This window comes from Ahaetulla prasina, chromosome 7 (assembly GCF_028640845.1).
Source record: "Ahaetulla prasina isolate Xishuangbanna chromosome 7, ASM2864084v1, whole genome shotgun sequence".
NCBI lineage: Eukaryota > Metazoa > Chordata > Lepidosauria > Squamata > Colubridae > Ahaetulla > Ahaetulla prasina.
In genome coordinates, this window is record NC_080545.1 from 58175558 (window position 1) to 58190343 (window position 14786).

Below are 14786 nucleotides of genomic sequence, written 5' to 3' on the forward strand. Positions count from 1 at the left end.
ACAATCTTTGCCATTAAAGAACAGTTGATGTAACTAACTTAAATGTGAAAATATATTGTAAATAATACCCAAGATTATAAGATCAAATGTCTCAGATGGCTTATCGTTTTGCTTGCTTTGATTTGGAATTATCCTATAAAAATCTGGAACATTAACTTGATTTGTTATATAAATAGATTTTAAATAAAGCAATAAAAAAGGGGAGGTGGAAGTAGGAAAAATACCCCATCTAAATCTATTCACTGAAGAAATTTGCTGAATTTTCTTAAAGTCTGGAAGACCAGAATTACTGTTATTGTTATGGCATTGATGGAGGAATGTTGGTTTTTTTTTTTAGACTGAAGAGATTACTTTGAAATAGGTCACGATGCATGACCTGAATATCAGGGACATTTAAATAGTTATCTGGGTTGCAGTTGTAATCATCATCTAACTAAAAGCAACACAAAACAATCTGATTAAATTCAGTGGCTTATAAAACTGTATGCTTATTGTCTTTCATTTAAAAGTTTGTTGGATTGCAGTTAATAATGTAATCATAGTTTTCTTGATTTGGCTCCTGAACACCTGTACCCAGGCTGGGAAATGCTGAAGTTCTCAATGACATAGTAATTATAAAAGGAGCCGCTTTGTCACATTATCTTAAGTGGTGGTTTATCTAATAATGGTTTCTTGAATGAAGCACAGTTGATTAGGTTTACACATTGTGAGCTGTAAATCTTGTATATATACTGCTATGGCTGGATTAACATACAAAGCCAGATCTTTTTATGGCTAAATGTGATATGTTAAGTCAATCACAGATTCCCTAAGGTATTTTGTAATATAGATAGTAGACATTCCTTCCACAGCAGTATAACTGTTGTCATGACCAGTCATGCTCCAAAAAAATTTCCTGCTGGCTTTATTATCCAATTATCTTTTAATGTTATATACATTTAGTGGCTTCCGCTTGTTAGATCATTATTCATGCAGATCTATTAAGGTTTGCCATACATCTTAAAAGTAGAATGTGCTAAAACTCCTACAGGAGTTTCTGTTCTATTGTGTAGAACAGAAAGCTTGTTGAAGGGGCAGTCACATCATTTTTACAAAATATTAATTCATAAGCTGCTGAAAATATTTAAAAATGATCACTCCCAATAAGACAGGAACTTTGAAAACAGGATGGTTTGCCTGAAAAGACACTCCAAGATCCCAATAGGATTTGAGAAAAGACATCTCTTTGAGCTTTAAAGGGAAAACATCCACTGGGTAATAAAATGGCATGTATGGTAAACAGGAAAAGAACTCTTAACCTAGTGAGAGTCCTTGACGGTGAAAAGGCTGTAGAGATAAGGAAATGGGGAAAAAATGCTTCTATTGATTGTTCTGTCAAAACCTGGCAAAGTGAATCTGGTTGAAAGGCATCTGTACTTTTCAGCATAATGGCATTTGTGCTTACTGAAAGCTAACTCAGATCAACTAGAGACAAATGAGGAAATTCATAGTTCTAATTGGTTCCTGTATGTGAAATGTCAACATTTGTTAAATCCAAAGAATCTGGAATGTAAAGCATCATTTTGCATGCAGAAAACCCTAGATTCAATGTTCTTGCTTTCCAGTATAACTGGGAATTTCTTGAGTGAAACCAGGAAAAATTACTCTTGATATAGAACTGAGGCAGAAAATGATCAAATTCTACTGCTAAATAGCAGGGTGTTTTGTAGTAGATTGCTATGGGCATTCCAAAACATTGAAAAAACAACAACACAATTTGTTTCAGGTTATTTTGACATGCTCAATAGTTTCAGCACTAGTTTCCCACATTTTTAAAATAGTCGTATAAATGGGATGCAGTGACAAGGTCTATTAATCTAGTAATTTGGCCCCATATTGAGACCCTGAATAGATAAGAAATCGTCTTTTCATTCCCAAATGCAATCTTTTTTATCTAGTAAATAGTAACCAGGGCCTATAATATTGCCCTTAGAAAAATGGCTTCAGCCATCAAGTAATGATTTACAATATCGCTGGTGGAACGCTTGTCCAACTGGGCAAAGCAAAGCCCACAATTTGTAAGTCCTTTTTTTGGTTAAATGCCCAAAATACCCTTTTCAAACCATCCAATTTGTGTGCATTCTGAAACTCAAGAATAATGTGCTCAAACAGGTTAACATGAAACTAATTAGCCTGATTTTATTAATTTTATTTAGAATTCTGTATGTATGTTTGACTCCTCCACTTATTTTTCTATTTTCTTCTTTTCAATAAACTCCATTTAGATGCTGTAATGTTCAGGGTTGAACAAAAGGTGATTTTGTCCTCTGATCATCAGTTGTTGCTGCTTTGAAATCCTGTGTGTTTGTTTTTACAAGGAAGAACTTGGAAGTATGAAGATTTATGTGTTTATTTATAACTGCCTATCTAATATAATGACCCAGAAATAATTAAAAACTATCCGGCTCCCACCTCCCCCTGGCTACCAGACCAAACAACCTCCCAACTCAACCATAATCCTAGTCCAATACTTGGGAGAGCCAATTCTTCATGACCTTCTAGAAGCCTCAAAGGATAGGGAGTCCTTGGATATTAAGTGGGAGCTATTCCAAAGATCTGGAATGGCGCCTGAAGACGCCCACCCTAACCTAGTAAGACAGGCAGATATTCTCAGGGAGAGGCAATCCCACAGATTTTGTAATACAGTATTGAATATTGTATATTTAAAAATTGTGTTTAGAGTTATAGAAGTCTCTAACTCAGTGGGCCCCAACATTTTGGGCACCAGGGACTGGTTCCATAGAAATTTTTTTCTGCAGACCAGAGGGAGCATTGGGAACCCCTGCTTTAACTCATATAAGTGTGCATAAAAATAATAAATAAATAATAGATTCTGTGTAAATGAAAAATATCTCCATCATTGGCCTAAATTCCAGGAATATTATGTTTGTTCCAAAAAATAAGCCAGTTAACTTTCCATCTTTCTCCCCTGATTGCTAGTATTTCAGGTTCTTTCCTGCAAATTAGGAAACATTCCAATTGTTCCTTGGGCAGTAGCACCAATTTCAGCTTTGCTGCTATAAATGCTTGATATGATTCATTTGTGGGTTTCTGGCAAGTAACAAAAATGGATCTTAAGCCTTATTTTTCAACTGTAAAAGATGAGACCCTCCGAGTCTCTTTTATTGTTAAGAGGAGAGCACTAATAGGTTTCCAAAAGGATGCCTTAAACGTGTCCCAAAGGACTGATGTATTGGAAGAACCTTGATTTGTTTATTTTTTAAAAAGAATAAATTTTCTTTTTAATAACGAGAAGATAATATCTTAGAATAAGAGAATCTCTTAGAAGAGGAATATTTAGACACCAACTAGAATTGGCTGACTTATGATGTTTACAATGTTATAAGAGTATGGTCTGATATTGCAGTGGGATTTATTAAGGAGTCAATAACTTGATGCACACCAAAGCAGAGGATTTTTTTTTTTAAATCTAAAACTATTTTGATGTGTATGTGAAAAATTGCTAAATGTGTATTAACATAAAATGCAATATATATATATGTTCATAATATCTTCCAATTTCAACAAAACCGTTTAAAAATGCTTTTATCTGAGAACCTTGAATTAACAATCTTGAAATTTGCAGCACAGATTATATATTCATAATTTGCAGAATAGTTTAGAGAAACAGCAAGGAAAAATATTTTAGAGTGTTCTTAATGAGACCATAACGATCAGAGCAAAAAGGTCTAGCGGTCAGTTAACGGTTGTAATTTTTCCATCTTGTTGTTGATTTGTCTTTAAGATCTAAATGTATTTTCATTCCAACTAACTACTTTAAATATATACAGACAAAATATTTTTCAATACCACTTTCTTGTGTTAGAAGCATCATGCACTCCATTAAGTGAGATTTCTGGTAGGTAGCAATGGGGATGGTTTTCAGTACAACACATGCCCTATTGTTAGGCAGGAAAAAAACCCTGCAACTTCCTCTCCCAGTCATTATTCAAAAAATGAAGATAATTTCAGAGAGCTTCGCATGAGGAATGGGTTGTATTCTTGCATTGATGTCATTGCAAGCTAGCCAAGAGATGCATATGGATATCCTCTCTTATATCTTTTCCTTAGTTGTCTGTGGCCTCCCACAATTAACTTATAGACTTTTCAGACTGAGTGCCTAATGCGCACACATGCCTGAATCTCCAAAATGCAATGCATGTACGGCCCCCACACATGCACCCGTCCCACACACATGTACAACAGAGACCTGAAGACCAGCTGACGGGTGGGAGGTGTGCGCACATGTGCAGCGGAGCTGAACTGGGGCAATAGCTTGTGTGCCCTCAGAGAGGGCGCTGCATGCCACCCCTGGCACACATGCCATAGGTTCGCCATCACGGTTATAGACTATAAAACTTAACTACTTAGCTTTTTTAAGCAGTGGAGTGAGAGATTTTCTTTTTCTTCTACAGCAGAGGAAGAATCACAGTTATTTAAAAGGGGAAAATTCTGGTAAATTTATTCTAGTTGTCACACTGTTTGAATATTATACAGTGTTATAGTGACTTTTTCTGCAAATAGCAAGTAGTTATTTGACATTTATCTAAAGAAATTTAGAGAACATCCAGATCAGAACAGTCACATTGACTCAAGGGAAGATAAACTATCCATAATAAGAAAAATGTTTTTTAATGGGTTAAATTAATATTACAACTGCTCTTTTCTTTGTGCTAAAAACACTATAGTGAAAATTAATTTTCTCTAGAGTCCACAGAGTGATTTAGTTATCAATTATCTAGGCTACTAAATAGGAGAACCATTACCTTGAACGAGTTTACTAAAAAAGAGCCCCCAAAAAGATTAAAGTAGATAGACTGAAATACATAAAGAATTCATTACAATAATCCTACCCTTTTCACCTTAATGCTTTTAAGAGATGGCTCTGTTATGATTCTGGTTGTTTGCTTCTTATACTTTTCTAGCCTTACAATATCTTTCTCAAAATGGGATAGCTGTGCACAGTCCCCAAAATATTAAATGTTAGCCCAATGTCTATTCTTGTACATTTGATATTATTCACTTAAACCATAAATAGAATTACCAGTTACATATTTATGGCTGTAATTTCTTTAAAATGTAGCTTGCTTTAAAACCTGTAACATTTTTAGAGGTATCCCAAGATTTTAGTTCTTTCATTTGAATTTTTTAAAAGTAATTTTCTATGAAGCACTGATTCAGATACTTTCACTTTGGACTACATAATACCAGCACCACTTTCTAAACAGATATTCTTATTTAATCATCAGGCATATTAGTTCTAATATGTTTTCCTCCATTACTGTACATTTATGTGTGCATGACTGACTCTCCAAATGTTGAACTAAATTGTGTTGCTCAGTATAAGTCAGTGCTTAGGATTCTGAAATCTCAAAGGGTATCTATTTGCTATTTTGATAAGGAAACACATTTCTCTTACTTGTTCTAGCAATACTTGGTTTGGGTAGGTGTGTACATATTTAAGGACAATGGCATTTACACTATAGAAAAGTAACAGAATAGACATGCCATAAAGAATTCTTTGGGGAGAAATTGAAGGGGAGGAGAACGTGTGTCCTCTTAATAAGATTCTTCTCAATGCCCCTTTGCTACTGTACAAGAAAATGTTAATGAGAAGCTTCTTTTTCAGCAAGAAAACATTTTTTTCCATATACGAAGGACTTGTTGAAACGGTTGTTTCTTTGTGGGCCAAGTTCATTTCTCATGTGGTGGCTTGTAGTCATTCTGTCTGGGGCAACAGACAATTAACAATGGTTAATATTTGAAAGGTACAATATGTTCTGTGTAACCAGGCTGCTCATTTCCTTTTCCTAATAGCTTGATTGCTCTTGCAGGATTCTGAAGATTTTTATTTACCTAATTAGACCACAAGAAACAATGTCATTAATATTCAAACTCTGACACATTTTGAAAGTAGAAACAAAAGTTAAGCCTTAGTAACCTATTAACTGTTCACTTTTTAAAGGTCAAAGTACTTGATTTGAGCATCATAGGAGCATTACATCCTTGACTTCTAAAAAATTTAGACAAGTGCACAGCTCAGGGTTACAGACACCCATGTACCCAATAATACCTTACAAAATATTCCATTCTAATGCTTTTAAACAGTAAGCTTTGTCCAAAGAGCAATTCCCTAATCTTCTTCTGCAACGATTTTTAATTGTCTTGAAAATCTCTTGGCAGCAATTTGTGTGTGTGCAAAGTGGAATTTGGAAGATTGTGTCTATTATTAATACAGATGGTTAAGTTATGGTTCTTTATCATGGCTTTCTGTTTTCAAAAGATTTAAGGAGGGTAACCTAAATGTAATTTATTAGAAAAACACAACTTTTAATTTATTTGTACTTTAGGCTTTGAATATTTGGTGATGAAGCCAGTTTGCAGGAGGTAGTTCTTTTGGATCTTTTGAATGGGGCTCTTTTAAGATGCAAAATAGGCTCATTGAATATTATTAGAACTTAAGAAACCAGTTGTTACTTTTTAAAAAAACACAAAATTTGAAAAAAAAACCCTATATAACTAAAAATCAGCTGCTTTACTGCCAGCATAATATGACATATATCATCTAAAAGAAAAAAATATTATCTATTCCTGGTATATTCATTTATTTTCAGGCAAGACCTGAAAAATCACTAGAATTTATAACACACGTAGTATTTTATTATTAATCAATATATTGTATGAGTTTTGATTGATTGATTCATCTAAATCATCTAATTGATGATTGATTGAGTCATCTAAATTAAATATACCTAAGTTCTCATGAGACAAAATAGCACAAAAGAAAAACCATACTCTATTCCACCAGACATACATTTTGAAAAGGCATTGCCCATTCCTTTACATGTAGCAGTATTATAATTATTGTTACAAAATGAAGCCCTATAAATAGCAGCTCATGAGATGAAATAATTAAACCCATGAGCTTTTAAATAATTAAAGTAATTGTTTTTGGAGGGCTTTAATGCCAGCAACAAATTACTTTTATGATTTGTCTAGGAACAGACTCAAAACAAAATTATAATTATGCTAGAAACTTTTAGATTGAGTTAATTTAGAGTTGGTGAAATATTTATAGAAAAATTATACATGGTTCTTTATGTTTAAAGCTCTTGCCTGTCTATGATGATTGAAGGATTAGTTAATATGTCAATATTCTTTATAAGTGTCCCTGTGTACAATAAGGAAAAGAAAAAATTAATAATGCTACTTCGGTAGATCAGACTATGAAATTTTAAGCAAATAAAAGGCTTTAAGAATTAAATGACAAAAAGAATCTTGCTTATATATTCTAGAAGATTGTTGCTAATTAAAATAAATTCTCCTAATTGGCACCCTTTTAAGAACAACGTAAAAGCATCAGAGTTTCTGATGAGCAACTGTGGCAAACTGACATCCCTGTAGAACAGGGCTGTCAAACTCCTAGGCTGGATGTGTCACGCACTGATCATACCCAGGCAAGGTTTAGCGAAGGGGAAAAAAGTGCCAATACGTCACGTGACACCACTGTGACCCTGTGAGTTTGATACCCCTGCTCTAGAATATAGAGAAAAAATGTTGCTTAAACAGCACTTGAATGTGGAATTCAGGCTACTGAAAGTTCTCTGGAAAAAAGGATAGATTTTAAGACTACCCATATGTATTCTGGACAGCTATTTTTTTGTGAGCATGTGGCAGGAATTGCATTTTTGCACTGTCTTGCAACTGACCGGGAGTTGCAGGATTCCATCATTATTATAGCCACTAATGTTGCCTATATTTGTTGTCTATATAATCATTAAGGCTCAACTTTTTAACACTTTGGATTTTTTTTGGCTGTTTCTTAAAGATTGGGAAACTTCAGACTGTCAAATTTTATTGAAATCACTGGGTGAGTGTTCCTCAAACTTTTAATAAAAGTAGAACTGAAAGTTTAAAGACTTGTATCATTTTTTGAACATACAGCAAAAGGATTAGTTTAGACCAGGGGTGTCAAACTCAATTTCATCGAGGGCCACATCAGGGTTGTGTTTGACCTCAGAGGGCTGGGGGGGAGAAGGGAGCGTGGCAAGGGTGGGCATGGCCAGCTCAATGTCACTCATTGAGGCTCTATTTTCGGCCATGACACCCGTCCCAGGCTCTGTTTTCAGCTGCGACGGTCTCCTGCAGCCCTCTGCCAGTGAAAACGGAGCTGAGGGAGGCCTCCCAGAGCTCCATTTTTGCTGGCAGAGGGCTGCAGGAGACCGTCACAGCCGAAAACAGAGCACAGGAGGGCGAGCTATCTTTTCACTGGCAGAGGCACCGCGTGCCGGTCCTTTGCTGTTTCCAGGGTGGGCCGTGGGCCACATCCAGCCCGTGGGCCTTGAGCATGACACTCCTAGTTTAGACCATGGATGTCAAATTCGCCGGGTCATGTTGTTGTGACATGACGTTTCATGGCATTTTTCCCATTCATGGAGCTCAGGTGTGCGTGGCCTGCACATGATGCATCTGGTCTGTGGGTTGCCAGTTTGACACCCCTTAGACTTTAGAAAGTTTTAAATAGATTAAGAACTCAGACTTGATTAACTTTGAAGTTAACTGAAAGGATACTTTCCCATGGAAAAATGTTTATACTTTGAAAGAACTGAAGACTTTGTAGAGTAGATACGAGAGAGCACTACAATACATTTTGTAAGTATTCAGACCCTCTTTCACTTTAATCACTTTTGTTATGCTGCATGATTCTAGAATTCATATTTTTCTCACTAATCTCCCTCTATACCCCATAAGGACAAAGTGAAAACAGAATTTTGGAAGTGTCTATAAATTTATTAAAAAGAAAACACTGAAATATGATATTCAATTAAAAGCACAAGCACCACTCAATGGTTAATTTGCCCAACCAGACTTACTTTGATGCCCCTACTTAAGAAAATTGCTGGTAGTAGGAAATTGCTGCCATATGTTTATTCAAAATAATGAACATATCTTTATTGATATGAGAGAATCTTGTAACAAATAATTGACTTTTCCTCTTCACAGAGACAAGCTAATGATTAGGAAGGTAAGCTAATCATAACTGGTAATTAAAAAACTACTGCTGGTAAACTTGAATCAAGAGACATAAATTTGGAGAGGGGGAATTGTTGTAAATTTATCTTTTAAAATCTTTTCATGGACGAAGATATTCATTATTTTTGACCTATATCACAATAATTGAGGGCATATGGGAGTACCAGGTTAGGAAATGGATTTAGTACAAAGATATTACTTTCTTGTAATTCTCAATACAGTATTGCTAAATATTGTGACTTAATAGGTACCTGCTAGCTGGCAGAATCACAAAAAGTTCAGAAATTTGCTCTGCTCGTTAAAGATTGCCAATTTTATATTTATCACAGAATAACATTTTCATACAGGTTATTGGGAGAGACGGTGGTTCTGCTAAACTGTATCATGTTATAGTCTACAGCTAGAAAAGATAGCCGCTTAAAACCTTACATATTACCCTCCAGATGTTATCACCCAAAATAAAATGGATATATGTACAAGAGTGACTCTATTAAATATATGACAATTTATACATATTAAAACTATATTGAACATTGTTTTTTCCTAATGTTATGCATATTACTCAAATAGCATACATGGTCCTTAACTCAAAAATGTATATAACTGACCTTCTGTAGATTGTACTTGGACTTTGAAGATGGAGGTTTAACATGAAAAAAATATGAATAAATCCCATATTATATTACAGGAAGAAGTGACAACATTTAGAGCTCAATAGCCAGTTTACAAAATCCACTATTAAATAAGAGAAAAAGCTATTTTTCTTGCTTTGCATCAGTCACATTATAAAGTGTTTTATTAAAGAATGGAACAAGCCTTTTTTCTTGTTTTGCACTCTAGTGAGCAAATGATTTTGACAACATTATGCAAAATTTGCAGTTCACTGAGAGGATAATATTGCAACCAGATGTTGATATTACAGATTAAGCTATTGTTGGCTACAGCTCAATGTAGCCAATAATAGCTTAGTCTGTAATATTGGTGCAACTTTGGATGGTGGTGATTTTGCTAATCTGAGGGGGAAAAGTTTATAACTACCTTCCATTCCAAGTACAAATGTGATAAGATGTACACTCATGTACTACAACTAACTTTCAGTGAAGTGTAATCAAACGCATCAGTGCGATCTTTAAAATGAAAGAGGGAGGGAGGAATAGGCGTTTGTTTGTTCTACCAATCATGAATTCAGCCACATGGCCTTAGATAGAAATTGAAGACAGACAGGAATGTACTGCACACCTTTTATTAGCAGTCAGCTGGACTTTAGGAATAATGTTATGTTTTTGAAGACTACTTATTCCTAACCACATACAAGGCTTCAAAAAACCAAAAATGAAACCTTTGCATAGTTTTATGTTTATATTCCAAATGCATAAATATGAAAATAGAAAATATCCAAAAAGACATGTCCAGCAAGGTGAATCAGTTGCAAAGAAATCATTGTCCTCCACTAATTTTTATGATCCACATGAAGACTAGCAGAATGGTCCAAAGTAAATTGAAAGCACTCATCCTATATGGGATTTGTAAACGATGTTCAACATTTAAATGAAATATTAAGAACAGATCACCTTAGAGACACATTTTATAATTTCCTGGTTATATTTTTAAAAAGTTCCTAATATTAAAAAAAGGAGAATTTTAAGCAGTTCAAAAACAAAGCATTGAACAGAAACTGGACATAAATTAGGAGACAATTTATATTTGCCTTTTCCCTTCATTTTCCCATTCTGTCTCTTAAGTAAGTCTGAGGATGCTCTGAATAATAATATACAGATATAGATATATTGAAAAATGAACCCCACCCTTTTGCAAGACAATCCCTGCAGAGGCTTTCAATGCCATAAATATACTACTTGCAGCAGTCCCTTTTTGCTGCCTCAAAGAGGATGACAGCTTTAATGTTTTGACAGCAATGTGAGGAACAAAAGTGAACATGAAGCAGCAGGCAGTGGCATATAGCTCAGTTGGAGTTTACTTATTTAAAAATCCCCAGCTTACAAATGCTTTAGCACTTTTTTGAACTCTGGAACTTTTTGTGATGCAAATGCTCTCTGAAATAATTGTCTTGCGCTAACATGCTCACTATGTTGTTTAATGATTCATCTTGCCACCGATCTTGATACTCAATACAGGTAAAACAATAAACACAGTAAAGCTTATCATCAAGAGGCTGGAAAAACTTCAATAGAAATTCGGTAGCATTAATAGAAGCATCAAGCAGTTTCTGAGCTTTTCTGTTTTCTCTGTTCTATCTTTTTAAAAAGAAAGGGATTTCATAGGGATTTGGAAACAACTGTAACTAGTTAACTTTCCTTTGCGAAATAAAAGCACGAAATATGATCCAGTTATTTTGTTTCTCTTATCTCTGAAATTATTTATATAGCCAGTTTGAATGGATCAGGCAGTAAAAGACATGTAGCTGCTGATCCTTCCTGACTGCTATGGCAGCCAAGGAAATTAGGTTGGTGTGAAGTAGTATGTGGAAACAGACAGCAGACTTGAAGATGTTTAGATTTTTAAAACAAAGGAAAAATAAGATTCTGATGAGAAATGACAGCGTGTGGTAAGAAAGGAGAATGAATTACATAGATCTTTTTAGGCTTTCTAAACTCTGCTCTTCCTAAATTAAAAAGAAAAGAGATTTTCTTTCTCACCATCACAGGGAGACGGAACCTATACGTTGGTTCCGTCCCAGGCGCCTGATGGACCCCGAGAGGTTCCTGACGGAGCTTGGGCCATTTCCTGAGGATCTGTCCCACGGCACGACTGAGGAACTAGTCGTGGCCTGGGAACAGGCCACGGCTGGGGCCTTGGACCGTGTCGCGCCTTTGCGGCCTCTGACCTGGCGCAGATCTCGTCCGGCCCCTTGGTTCTCTGAGGGGCTGAGGGAGATGAAATGCCGGAAAAGACGCCTAGAGAGCACCTGGAGGTCCAGTTGTTCCGAAGCTGATCAGACACTAGTTAGGTCCTATTCTAGGACCTACCTAGTGGCAATGAAGGAGGCGAGGCGTTCTTACGCCTCCACCCTCATTGCATCGGCAGATAACCGCCCGGCCGCCCTGTTTCGGGTGACCCGCTCCCTCCTTCATCAGGGAGGGACGAGCCGAGGAGTTTAGTGGTTATCTATACGATAAGATCGCTCAGCTCCGGGACGGTCTGGACCGAAATTGGGATGATCCAAGCGAGGGAGAGGAGGCACGTCTTGTTGAGTCTGTTTGGGATGAGTTTGACCCTGTGGCTCCCGAGGACGTGGACAGGTTGTTGGGGAGGCTTCACGCCACGACATGTTTACTGGACCCGTGTCCTTCCTGGCTGGTACTGGCCACTCAGGAGGTGACACGAGGCTGGCTCCAGAGGATTATCAACGCTTCTCTGTTGGAAGGGGTTTTCCCAGCCGCCTTGAAAGAGGCGGTGGTGAGACCCCTCCTCAAGAAGCCCTCCCTGGACCCAGCTATTTTGGGTAATTATCGTCCAGTCTCCAACCTTCGCTTCGTTGCGAAGGTTGTAGAGAGTGCTGTGGCGCGACAGCTACCCCAATACCTGGATGAAGCCATTTATCTAGACCCGTTCCCGTCCGGCTTCCGACCCGGATACAGCACGGAGACAGCTTTGGTCGCATTGGTGAATGATCTCTGGAGGGCCAGGGACAGGGGTTACTCCTCTGCCCTGGTCCTATTAGACCTCTCAGCGGCTTTTGATACCATCGACCATGGTATCCTGCTGCGCCGGTTGGGGGGATTGGGAGTGGGAGGCACCGTGTATCGGTGGTGCTCCTCCTATCTCTCTGACCGGTCGCAGACGGTGTTGACAGGGGGGCAGAGGTCGACCGCGAGGTGCCTCACTTGTGGGGTGCCGCAGGGGTCGATTCTCTCGCCCCTTCTGTTCAACATCTATATGAAGCCATTGGGTGAGATCATCAGTGGCTTCGGGGTGAGATACCAGCTGTACGCTGATGACACCCAGCTGTACTTTTCCACCCCGGGCCACCCCAATGAAGTTGTTGAAGTGCTGTCCCGGTGTTTGGAAGCCGTACGGGTCTGGATGGGGAGAAACAGGCTCAAGCTTAATCCCTCCAAGACGGAGTGGCTGTGGATGCCGGCATCCCGATTCAGTCAGCTGCAGCCGCAGCTGACTGTTGAGGCAGTTACTGGCCCCAAAGGATAGGGTGCGCAACTTAGGTGTCCTCCTGGATGAGCGGCTGTCGTTTGAAGATCATTTGACGGCCGTCTCCAGGAGGGCCTTCCCCAGGTTTGCCTGGTTCGGCAGTTCGCCTTCCTTGATCGGGATGCCTTGTGCACAGTCACTCATCGCTCGTTACCTCTCGCTTGGATTATTGTAATGCTCTCTACATGGGGCTCCTTGAGGTGCACTCGGAGGCTTCAGTTAGTCAGAATGCAGCTGCGTGGGTGATAGAGGAGCTACGCATAGCTCCCACGTAACACCGCTCCTGTGCAGACTGCACTGGCTACCTGTGGCCTTTCGAGTGCACTTTAAGGTTTTGGTTACGACCTTTAAAGCGCTCCATGGCTTAGGGCCTGGGTACTTACGGGACCGCCTGCTGTTACCGCATGCCTCCCACCGACCCGTACGCTCTCACAGAGAGGGACTTCTCAGGGTGCCGTCCGCCAAGCAATGTCGGCTGGCGGCCCCCAGGGGGAGGTCCTTCTCTGTGGGGCGTTCCACACTCTGGAGCAGGCTTCCCGGGTTTACGCCAAATACCTGACCTTTAGACCTTCCGTCGCGAACTGAAGACACATCTTTTCATTCGCGCGGGGCTGGCTTAAATTTTATTGATTTTAAATTTTCTATTAATAATTTTAAATGGGGTTTTAGTTTATTATATATTTTAAACTTTTTAGGCCAATTATAAAATAAGTTTTTTAATCTGCATTTTAAATTGTACATTGTATTGCCTGTTTTTTACTTTTGCCTGTACACCGCCCTGAGTCCTTCGGGAGAAGGGCGGTATAAAAATCAAATAAATAATAATAATAATAATAATAATTGCTATAAGAGGTGGCGCTCTTGCCTCACAATCAGAAGGCTGTGAGTTCAATTCTAGGTAGAGGCAGATGTAGCGTCTCCTGCTTGAGCAGGGGGTTGGACTAGATGACCTGCAAGGTCCCTTCCAACTCTGTTACTCTGTTAAAAAGTTTGTTTTATATATTATTGTTTCCCAAAACAGCCATTGGGGAGAGGAGCTACATAAAAATGATTTCTATAATGGCTATGGGGCAAATTTGTGAGGATGCCCCAAGGGCTGGAGAGCAAACCAAGAAGAAAATCACAAATTTGCATCCTGGAAAATATGCTTTGTGATTGCTCATAGAAAGTTGTTCCTACCTACCCATGCATCCATAAAGCATCTATTCCCACTGGAAAACCTGCTGTTAAGATTCCTTTGGATTTTGGCTACTGTAGACTTCCATCTATCCAGTTTCATTTTGCATTGTTTTCCTTGAAAATGTGAATACATTTTAGCAATGTGTCAGTCTCCATCTAAATTTCTTTCCTACCGGTTCTGTGGGCGTGTCTTGGTGGGATCATGTGAATGGGTGGGCGTGGCTATGTAACCATATGACTGGGGGATCAAAAGACAGAAACTCACTAACAATGTCCTGCTGGAGCAGGGGTTGGACTAGATGACCTCCAGGTCCCCTCGAACCCTGGGTTATCCTCTGAAGCTGCATCTAGTGCCAGGTTTGTAGTTC

General features: G+C 38.4%; 1 protein-coding gene across 5 annotated transcripts in view; it reads right to left on the reverse strand.

Annotated features, from left to right (window-relative positions):
• Window positions 1-1082: 1082 nt before the first annotated feature.
• Window positions 1083-14786, reverse strand: part of POC1B (POC1 centriolar protein B) — a 53645-nt gene continuing 39941 nt past the window's right edge. Inside the window, exons 13-14 of one of the 5 annotated variants that reach the window (XM_058191088.1) lie at window positions 9681-9701; window positions 5799-5895 (exon numbers count right to left, since the gene is read on the reverse strand). The gene's annotated coding sequence lies outside the window, so the exon portion shown is untranslated. Of the gene's footprint in view, window positions 5896-8282; window positions 9702-14786 lie in introns of those variants that run through there. The other 4 variants (XM_058191085.1, XM_058191083.1, XM_058191086.1 and 1 more) reach the window with 4 other exon arrangements.